The sequence below is a fragment of the Oryzias latipes genome, chromosome 13 (genome assembly GCF_053564925.1).
Source record: "Oryzias latipes strain Hd-rR chromosome 13, Olatipes_Hd-rR_3.1".
Taxonomy (NCBI): Eukaryota; Metazoa; Chordata; class Actinopteri; order Beloniformes; family Adrianichthyidae; genus Oryzias; species Oryzias latipes.
The window spans coordinates 32570516-32581755 of record NC_136249.1 but is presented as its reverse complement, the minus strand read 5'-3'; the positions used below and the strand labels follow the sequence as shown (position 1 = coordinate 32581755).

At 44.7% G+C, this 11240-nt stretch overlaps 1 long non-coding RNA gene across 1 annotated transcript; it reads left to right on the top strand.

Annotated features, from left to right (window-relative positions):
- Positions 1 to 158: 158 nt before the first annotated feature.
- Positions 159 to 10504, top strand: LOC110016181 (uncharacterized). Its single transcript, XR_002291468.3, has 3 exons — positions 159 to 296; positions 10161 to 10250; positions 10369 to 10504. It is a non-coding gene; the product is annotated as an uncharacterized LOC110016181 (long non-coding RNA).
- The last annotated feature ends 736 nt before the right edge of the window (positions 10505 to 11240 follow it).

The window sequence follows — 11240 nt, the reverse complement described above, 5'->3', positions numbered from 1 at the left end:
CAGACGCCCGCTGCTGGCCAATGTTTACCCTGACACATTTAATGAGGAGGCCTTTTCTCTTAAGGACCCCGCCCTCTGCCCGTCCACCCAGGACAACAGAAAACCCCGTGGCCCAGTTTCAGTCGTCAAAACAAACAGAGTCTCTCTCTGTTGTTGGGCAGACCTCAGCGATGACTGCGCAGGATTTGCAAATCACTTGAGCAGATCTTGCAACCAGAGCCAGAGTCTATCTGTGCCAACATAAAAGCGGAGGAGAGACCTGCAGGTGAACGTCAGACGGTCAGGTGCGCCACCAGGTAGCAGCTTCAGTTACTCTGAGACGGCTGGAAATGTTCAGTAGCAAATGACTCACCGTCACATAAACAGACATGTGACATTACAAAAGAATTTACGCCGTTTATCAGCTTGTTTTGAAGTGAAGCACGGCGTCTTATGGTGATTAGTAGACAGAGAGGTGGGAAAAAGGCCAGATTTGTTCTAAACATGTTCATGTCCACAAATGTGGCAACAAAAAAATATTTGCAAATATTTAAACGTTTCTGGAAGTTTAGGGGAACGTTAGATTACATAATAATGACAAACACACACAAAATTGTCTGTAAATGCTGTATTGCCTTAAAAATTCAATTTGCTTTTCCAGATCACAATTTTTCATCTTCTGTTATCTGATTGTAGTAATGATTTCAATTTATTCATTGTTCTTAACATGTTGTGATTTTGTGTTTTACTCTTTTAACCTGTACAGTGTCCTTGGGTGTCTTGAAAGTTGCTTTTAAATTAAATGTATTATTATTATTAATAATAATAATTTAAAGAAAAGCCCGTCCAAAGGAAATTCTGAAAATATTTTATCAATCGTTCAACGGCAAATAAAAGTTTGAGGATTTTTCAAAAACGGTGAATAGTGTTCACTGCTGACAAATACTTTTACATTAAATTTAAAAGTGGTTATTGAGAGGCTACATGCTAAAGTTACAGATCTTAAAACTAAAGAGATTTTCTTTTCATCTTTAAGGAAGTTAAAGAATAAAAACAACAAAAAATAAATGAAGAACTGTCACTCAAGTATATTCAGGGCCTGAAAAGTGTGAAAAACCAGCTTAAATATTTATCAATAATACATGTAAAAGTAATTAATATTCAAAGTAAGAAGGCATCAGGGTGTAAAACGCTGCTTTGGAGCATGTGAGGGCCAGCAGTGACCTCATTGTTATGAGAGCTACTCAGCCGGCTCCCCAAGGACGCCACCAGAACCCAGGAGAACCGCAAGGAAACGAGACGGTGGCGGTTTCTGCTGGCGATGACACAAACAAGCAGCACAGAGGCGCTTCCCACCAACATGCTCACTGAGACGATTCCACTAATCTGTCAAATCAAACCTGACAACAATGCGACAAAAGTGCCTCTTCCAACTCTGTGTGTTTGTGCGCTACGGGCTTCTGCGTTCACATCTTCTCAAATGTTGCTATGCAGGTTTTTGAGAATGTTTTTGGGCCTCCATGTACAAAACACACAGCAATTGAGCAAGTGTGAAAAGTCTGTATCATGGTCTCATTAAGCCTCTCAGAGTAAACTAGATCCTTATATATAATATCAGTAATTGAAAAAGTAAAACTTAAAATCAAAAGGATAGTTAATTCATAGAAATCAATAGTAAAATACTAAATAAAACTAACAAACTGACTAAACTAAACTGGACATCCCTGCCCTTGAAACCTCCCTTCGCAGTAACGTAAAACTCCTAAAAAAAAAAACGGATTCTGGAAAAAACGAAGAAACCTCAGGGGTGCACACATGAAGGAGGGATCCTCCCCCAGGACGGACAGGTGATTTACCAAAACTCATAGAGAAGAATTAAGTTATCAAACTCTACAACTACATATTTAAAGTCCAGCAGATGAGCTTCATCCAGATGTAGTTGGGGGGACGGCCGGGGGCGCGGAGTCGAGCCAGAGGCAGGATCCACAGCCAGGTGTAGGAGCAGGAGCAAAGACGAGCCAGAGACGAGGTACACGGTCAGGTACAGGAGCACGGATGAGCCAACTGGAATCTAGAAGCACTCCCACTCCCCAGGAGGGGAGAGGGAAAGAAGGAGAGTACATGAATCACACTGTACCAGACAGAGGCATGGAGAACTAAATGATGAATAATGATCAAGAAGGAGAGAAGGAGAGTAGAAGTAGATGAGAAAAGAGGACAGAACCCCAGTGCACCATAGTTACCCCAGCTTCAACTTCTAGCAGTCTACTAAAAACTAATAGTTATTGTTATTAAGCTTAATTTAAACACATTAACATTAAGTTAAATAATCTCTGAATACTAACTAGTCTGACAATAGAGGAATGTTTTCAGTATAACTTTGAATGTAGAAACTGAGTCGGCCTCTCTTACATGAGCTGGGAGTTTATTCCATAAAACAGGGGCTTGGTGGCTAAAGTTCACTCCAACATAGTCTGGCGCAGTAACTAGAGGGCTGACTATGTCATCAGCTGTTGTTGTGTCCATCAACTCAAGAAACTCCGCTGTGCCGGCCTCTTTAACACTTCTAATAAATACGCACAGCTGTATATCTGTGATGTCAGTGCTTTCATCAATAGTGACCGAAAATACATTAAATGACTGGATTCCTTCATTTGGTGTCCAAGTCTCCTCAGAGATGTTGGATCTGTAGTTGTAATCCTTGACAGACTCATGTTGGCAAAGGTCAACTGCTTTTTGGGGCACAAGACTTCTGCATTCTTCAGCATTTTTCAAAAAGTTCACTATCTGAAAATGGTTTGGATGTTTGCTCCGTGTTAGCAATAAGGAATCTGTCACTGCTCCATCACTGACGTCACTCCTGCAGTAAATGGTTATTTTTCAGTCCAGCTAATAGTTGGTAAATCTTCTCTTTTCTTAACTCCAAATGGTGAAACTTGGTGAGTCTCATAGTGGTGCTGAAATTTTGTATTCTTTGAGCACCTGTTGATGACAAACCAAGCATGCAGATTTTGCCTTCAGCTCTGTGAACAAATAAAACTCTTTCCATTTTTCCTGGAAAGCTCAGCCCTCCACTTCAACCTTTTTTTCTTTTTAACATCATTTTGATCATTTTGATCATTAGTGTGTCACTACTGATCATTTTTAAAGCAATGCAACAGTGGTGGGGCTCGCGCGGAACCAAATTACATCTTACCCAGACAGGTAAAATGTTAGGTTTAAAAGAAATGCTGTTTCACCTGTTTTGCTTTTCCTTTGTGGCAGAATTGCGCATTTTGGTTATTTCTTTAAAATCATAACTCGCCACAGGAATGGACTAGAAACATACTTTTCTTTTTTTTTAAAACATCCTTATAATTTTTACTCCTCACAACTGGGCCGGATTGAACCATCTGGCAGGCCGGATACAGCCCGCAGGTTGTATGTTTGACACCCTTGATATAGATGCCTCAAGGAGGCGAATTACCTTCAATGCTCAGTTTCCGACACAGTCATTTCAGGGGGAAAAATAAAAATCCAGAAGAAAAGTTTCTAATATTATAATTTCACTTCAGAATTCACAAATGTTCAAGTCAGATAAACTGTCATAGATTTGTCTCACAGAGACCCTGACTGACAAGTTCATACTTCTAAGGACTCGATGAACCAGATAAACTAGAGCAGTAACGTCTCTCGAATTTCCAACACTTGGAAAGTTTTGTTTAATTTGGGCTGAAGTGGTCTGAGGCGACCATGGAGAGGACAGACTGTCTGGAGTCTGGCTTTCACTATGAGGTGTTCCTTCACTGTCATGGGTTCATCTTGCACATTTTCGCTCTTTTGATTCATTTTTTTGTGTGCAATTTTGCTTTTGTTTTTTGTTTTTTACAGTGCATTGGTTCAGTGCATTCTGTGTACTGATTGGCTGTTTTTCTTGTCAATCAATCTTCCCCTGTCTTCTGGACAGACTGCGTTCAGTTTACCAGCTTAAATCTCTTATATCGATCAGATCTTTGGTTTCATTCTAAAAGAACTGATCTGATTTATCCATGATGGTTTGACCTTTAGAGGTTAAACAAGAGAGAAAACATGTAAAAATGTTGTCTCAGAAAAGTGGATAAAGTTTGTAGCAAGAGGTTTTACAGCTTTAGAAAATCTAGAAAATGATTTAAAATAAAAAAGTAGAGTACTTGGCTACTTTTTAGAACTCAACTCCTGTGATAAACGATGGACGACTTTTAAAGAAGTTATGCAAACTGACAGATTTGATTAAGACATTTTACAACCTCACCCCCCCAAAAAAGAATGATTTTAGAGATAATCAGAACACGTCAACAAGACTCCCTCACTGATTTGATCTAAACGTACACTGCGAGTTCAAGTGTCCACTTCCAATGGAAAGTCAATGTAAACGCACTTCTGCGTTCAAAAATCTCGCATTCACGCTAGATGTCACGATTGGTTTTGGGCTCTACTTACATAAATATGCAGCCACTGAGCCTTTGTTGCAAGTTAAACTAGGCTAAACCAACTTTGACCATCTGGGACTCGGATTTGGCAGTGACGTATGGAGGACGTCCCCTTCTATTTAAGGTGTTGCCAACCGTTGAATGTGAAAACTCCAAACTCAGAGCGTAGCTGGTTTATCTGGTGAACTAGGATACGGCGTCGAGCTGGACAGCATCTGTGTTTGTTTTTCAAATAGAGATAAACCACGGCAACTCCCCTGACATCTGACGGGATGCTAATCCGTATCTATCCCTGAAAGGACGCTAGCAGCGAAAAAAACGATTTCCTTTTCGTGCCGAACTCACTCAGATTTGCGACATTTCTCACCAAGCCTCTTCCAACTGTAGGTGGCACACATGCGCAGTTGAAAAAGAAAAAGCAAAAATCACTCCTCACATAATTCACTTCGACCAGACTGGATTCATCAAAGGCAGACACTCGGATGATAATGTCCGTAGACTAGTTAATATAATAGACTTTGCCACCATTAAAAACCAGGAAATGACGGTACTATCGCTGGATGCTGAAAAAGCCTTTGACAGAGTTAATTGGAAGTTCCTTATTGCTGCCCTCCAGAAGTTTGGTTTTGGAGAAGCATTCATCAATTGGATCAAAATATTATATCACAACCCCAATGCATCAGTTAGAACTAATAAACAGACTTCAAACAGGTTTTTTCTTGGAAGAGGAACCAGACAGGGCTGCCCACTCTCTCCTTCTCTTTTTGCTATATTCATTGAGCCTTTAGCTGCAGCAATAAGACAGAATGAGAGCATTATAGGAATAAAAACCAAACACAGCCATCATAAAATTAGTCTTTATGCGGATGACATATTACTGTTTTTAAGGAATTTACATTCTGTAAATGAAACAGCAATGATCATAAATGAATTCTCCTCCATATCAGACTATTCCATTAATTGGAATAAGTCTGTTTTATTACCACTCAACAGGAATATGGAACAAAGACTCACAATTCCAGTTAAAACAGGAAATATCAAATGTCTGGGTATCTACTTTTCCCCCAAACTATCAGAACTGGTGCAGCTAAACCACACCCCATTACTGAAAAGCATACAGGACGATCTAACACGCTGGACCAACCTGCCTTTGTCCCTTATGGGCAAGGTAGCCACGGTTAAAATGAAAATCTTACCCAAGGTTAATTATCTCTTCTCAATGATTCCCACACAACCGCCATTAAAATGGTTCAAAACATTAGACTCATCCATATCAAGCTTTCTATGGAACAACAAACCTGCAAGAATTAGTCTAAAAACTTTAAAATCTGCAAAAAACTGTGGAGGATTAGAATTACCTAACTTCCACAAATACTTTCTTGCAAATAGATTACAATACATCTTAAAATGGTTAAAAAATAATCCAGAAACCAACTCATGGTTAGACTTGGAACAGGCGTTATGTGGAAAGATCAACCTGTCACAGCTACCATTTATTAGCCAAACAGTTAAAAAACAGGATTGTTTCAAAAGCATTAATATAAATGCCACCTTAACAGCCTGGTGGGAATTTCTCAAAATATCAAAATCATCAATTCAACCGTGCAAAATGACACCCATCTGGAACAACCCGGACATCCTTATTAACAAAAAAATGATTCACTTCCCAGCTTGGCAAGCAGGGGGCATAAAACAACTAGAGCACGTAATTATTGATAGAAGATTCATAACCCCCCAGGAACTTCAAGACAAACATGGAATAAATAACTTCTTGGAATATCAGCAACTTAAATCAAGTATTACTAAAAAGTATAAAATTAAAGACGACGATTTAAAGCTACCAGATGTAGTTACCACTCTGAGTAATTTTTCAATGAATAGAACTCTCTCCAAAATATACAAACTTTTATGTAATTTAGATAACAATATTGCCCTTCCAACAAAAAAATGGGATGCAGATTTGAGCATCAGCACAGATGAAAGCTTCTGGTCAGAACTTTGTCTAAACACCTTTAAACTGACAAAAAGTCCAAATCTGCAGCTAATCCATCTCAAAACTCTTCACAGAATTTACTACACTGGACAGAGGATGTTCAAGATGGGTCTCAGTAACTCAGACATTTGCGAGCACTGTGATAATAATCTACCCGACAGCTACATGCACGCACTGTGGTTCTGCACTCCTGTCCAGGCTCTCTGGCAGCAGGTATGTGCCGATTTATCAGTCTGGCTTAAGGTTTCAATCACTGCCTCACCGTCACTTTGTGTGCTTGGTGACATGAGTGCCATCGATATAGAAGAAGGATTAGCATCTATCATTTTCATAACTCTTTGTATTGCCAAAAAAACTATTTTAATAAATTGGAAAAACAAGAAAAATATAAACATAAGTCAACACAGAAATCTGCTGTTTGATCATATCAGCTTGGAAAAAAATTCAGCCCAAAGCTCAAGTAACTTTGAAAGAATTCAGTCTCTCTGGTCTCCTGTGGTTGACTCCATGACTTAGGGGGTGGGGGGCTTGGTCGTCGCTGCTCCTTGCCCTTCTGCCGTGGTTTGGGGTGGGGGTCGGGGCTTCCGGTGCCTGGCGGGGGCGGTGGGGGACTCCGTTGGTCGGGGGGTCGGGTCCGGTGCCTGGGTGGGGCGGGCTGGGGCGCTGCGTGGTCCTCTGGGCTTGGGTGTGGGGGTGCGTGGTGGGGGGGTGGGGTGGTGGTCTGGCTTGGCTTGGGGGGGTGGTCCCTTTGCCTGTGCTGGGGGGGGGTTGGCGGGGGGCCCTGCTCGGGTGGGGGGGGCCCAGCGGCGCCGGATGGGCTGCCCATCTGCACCTGGGGCTGGGATCGGCCCTTCCCTGGCTCTGGGACGGGACGGGACAACCCTCTCGGGGCCCCCGGTCGCTCTGGGTGTCACCCGCTTCGGCTGCGGGGTCTGGGGTGGGGTGGGGTGGGGGGCTTCTCGGCCCTGTCCTGTGGGGGGGCGTTCTGGGGGGGAGGGGGGGCCCATTATTAGTACGGGTCGGGGGGGCTAGCGGGTCGGGGTCTCCGCTGAGGCAATCAGTGGTTGCCTCGGCCGGTTGGCCTCCTCGGTCCCGTCGAGGCCTGACCAGAGCTCTTCTAGGGCCGGCGTCTGGGGGTGGGGGCCTGGGCTTGCTCCGGGGGGGGGCGACGCTTTCTGGCTCCTCTCTCTCTGTGTGGGGTGGGTGGTGCCGGGCCTGGGGTGTCGGCGCCTCCGGGGGTGGGCCCCTGGGCTGGGTGGCCCTGGCCCCTTTGCTGGGGGTGGGCTGGGGGACGGCTGTTTGACCACCGGGGGACAGTCTACCAGCTGTCCCCAACTTACCCCCTTCCTTATATAACCTCATATTAGGGTGAGGGGGTGGGGGGTCTAGCCTGCGATGCGCCTTGGGGGGGGGGGCTACTTGGGAGTGGCCCCCCTCCTATGGTTGCCGTATGGAGTGGGCCCCCCCTCTTTCGGTTTTATTTGCACCTTAGACATGTAGGGTCCTTGGTAGGGGGGGTGCTTGGACATCACTGCAAGCAAGCAGCAGATGTCCTCCTGGCACCCTACCCGCCAATTTTAACCGCACCTTAGACATTTAGGGCCCTTTGGTGTGGAGGGTGAGGGGACATCACTGTGAGTAATCAGGAGATGTCCCCTTAGTGCCCTACTCGCCAATTTTAACTGCACCCCCCTTAGTACACACACCCCTCCCCCTTCAATATATACATTCAAACATAAACACACACACATGCACACAAACACCCTCTCAAACACCCATACACGCACACACATTTTACAAGGAAGGTGGGACCTGGGTCCATCTGTCCCCTACCCCTTCCCTGGTGGGGGGTGCGGGCCCCTTGGCGATGGCGGCCGTGTCCCTTGGGTGCCGGCTCCCTGGGCCCGGCGGTGCTCTCTCCGCACGGTGGGGGGGTTCATATTACACCTGAGCCGGGGGTGTTCGTGTCCCTGGGGGGTGGGTCCTGGTCCTTGCCCCTGGGCGCTGGGCCCCGCCAAACTTCCAACATGGCCGAGCCTGGTCGGGCCATATTTATAACATCCCTTGTGGGCCGCCCTTTTTTCCCCGGGGTTCCCCCCTCCTGGGCCCTCCCCCCTGCCTTGCTCCTACCTGGACCAACCGTGGGCTGGGTGGGTGGCTGCCTGGAGTGCGGAGCGGGTCTCCCTTGGGGGGTCCTGGCTCGTACCTGGGGTCGGGGCGGGGGGATGCCCGGAACTCCTGGGTGGTGGTGGGGTGCTCGTCTGGGGCTGTGGGCGTCCCTCTCCGGTGGGGCCCTGCGTTGGGCTCTTCCGGCGCGGCGGGGGGCTGCTTTCCTGGCTGGGCTGGGGCGGCGCTCTCTTTCCCTCTGCGCCTCCCTGTTCTCTGGCTCTGGGGGCCTCGCGGCGGTCCGGCTGGCCCTGGCCTGGGTGGCGGTCTTGGTCGCCCGGGGGGCGGTTGTTCCCTGCCTGTTCCCGTGTGGCGTTGGGGGAATTCCGGCTGCCGCTGCTGCTGCGGCGGGGGTATGGGTGTGGGGGTGGCTGGGCGCTCCTCCTCCTTCTTTTCACATTCCACCATCCATTTTAGAAGAACATAAACACTCACCTGAGCACAGGTGTTAGCTCACCTTTGCACTAATAGTTTGCATGATTGAATGAATGAAAGATTTCACACTAGTTGGTTTAAAGGCATAGGTATGCGTTCGTGAACACTATCTGTTTTGTGTGCATGTTGACATGTGGACATTTTTGCGGCTAGCAGGTGTGTTGATAATATTTGAGTGTGTGTGAACAGGCCCCGCCCTTTTTGTACTACATTTGAACCGTACCGTAACGATAAACAACCAGTAAACCTGTCTGCTCTATGCTGCTTCATGGTCTTACCCCCCTTCCCCTCCTATTATCACCCTCCTACCCCCCCCTCTCTCTAACGTCCCTCTCTCTTCTTCCCCTCTTTCCTTTTCCGTCCGGTCCAACACCAAAGATTTTCAAACATGATTGAAATTAATAAATTTTGGCCTCAACTACAAAAGGGGTTTATTCAGACATACCTTTGGTTTGTCTGAAGATGAATAACCCCTCTTGTTAAAATAAAATATGTCCAACACAAGAGGCCCTCAGCTCTCATCTGTTTGCCTAGCTGTTGGACAGGACAAGTTAAAAAAAAAAAAAAAAAGAAAAAGCAGAAGCCCTTCCCTGCTGGTCCAATGTGAACACCAAGGCTGAAATTCTCGAACATGTGTCAAATGATACAAACTCCTACTTAATTTCCCCTCGGGGATTAATAAAGTTGATCTTGAATCTTATAGGGGAAGCAGCTTAAAGATTGAGTTCATTGAATTTGCGTGTGCATCTCGCAAAAAATCATGCACAAATGCGAAAGATTTACATAATAATTGTGTAAAATATGCATGAACTGCATAATTCTCAACTGACCAGAAATTTTGAACAGCTCAAAACCAAATGAATTTAAAGACCTGTCGGCCAAAACCTTCAACGGACATCTGCGCACATCGACGAATGCAAGAAGGACGAATCACGGAAGACCGAAATTTCCTACGTGGAAATGCGCAAATTGTACATAATGGCTGTGTTAAACAGCCTTTATGAGCATTAAATCACCTCATGTGAGTCTAATTAACCAATGTTTTGTACTTTTTAAAAGAGGAAACATGTGGGGTTTCAGTTTTTCCTTCTTTTAGCCGTCACTGATTAATACTGTTGGTTCTGTCTGCTTAACTGAAGATTTTCCCCGTTTCCGGGTCAGATGATCCCTCCAGGTGGAGTTGGAAAGAACCGAAGAGGCCCAGAGATTCATCTATTTAAAGAAAAGAAGTGAGGGACTGCAACAATGAAAAACAGACAAGCGTGTCAAACAAAGACGCCCAGGAGTCTGAGCCTTCAACAGAACAAAAGTGAAAGCCCGCATCAGACTGACTTTTTGTCATTACAGAGTTTACGCTTCCTGAAACTGTAAAGTTGGAGGTCAGACGGAGATGGTGTCGGCTCTCTAAACTGAAGGAGGGAGCGGCCTTTCTAAGAGTAGCACTTCAGGAAAGAACTGCCTTTGGTCTGTTGTCCCTCGAAGCGCCTCTGAAGTTGAGACAAGATCAGATCTACTTTTAGATATAGCAAGAGTCACGATCTCAAGAGGCAAAGGTAATGTAAACTTGACCTTTAAGCTGTTCTTCAGTAGGAGAATAATCCTGCATTTATTTATAAAATCAAATTTTGACATGGACTTTGATACTAATATCGATTTACAACATTGTTTAGGACAAATTGAAGAGTTGATATACTTTTTACTACAGCTTTTTTTTTGTTTGGTCCTCGTATTGCTGAACCACCAAGTCAAAAATTTCCCTGAATTTGAACGTTTTGGTGTTGCCAAAAACTCCACCTTATCTCTGAAAACATTTAGCTTGAGAACACACATTCATTTTCATTTTTTATCAAGAATTTTGACCAATTAGCCCATTATTGTAAAAAAAAAAAAAAAATGCAGGTGAAATATTTCTCCATCCCTTCATTTCTTAAGTCCAGTCTGACTAAGGCTGCGTTCAAGCAGCCCCTTCCAATGGAAACGTGTGTAACTTCCACGTTCCAAATCCTTGTGTTCACGCCAGTGGCGAAGCCACAACATATTATATGGGTGGGCAGGAGGGGGGCAGAAGACTTTGGTAGGTTGAGAAATGAAAACAGCAAATGTTACAAATGGAAGGATCAAAAATATTTATTTCAAAAGTTTCTTTATTGCTGTTATTATTATTGCACTGGTGGTGCTTTTCAAGAATGATACTAATATTGACTCAAAGTCTTCGGGGG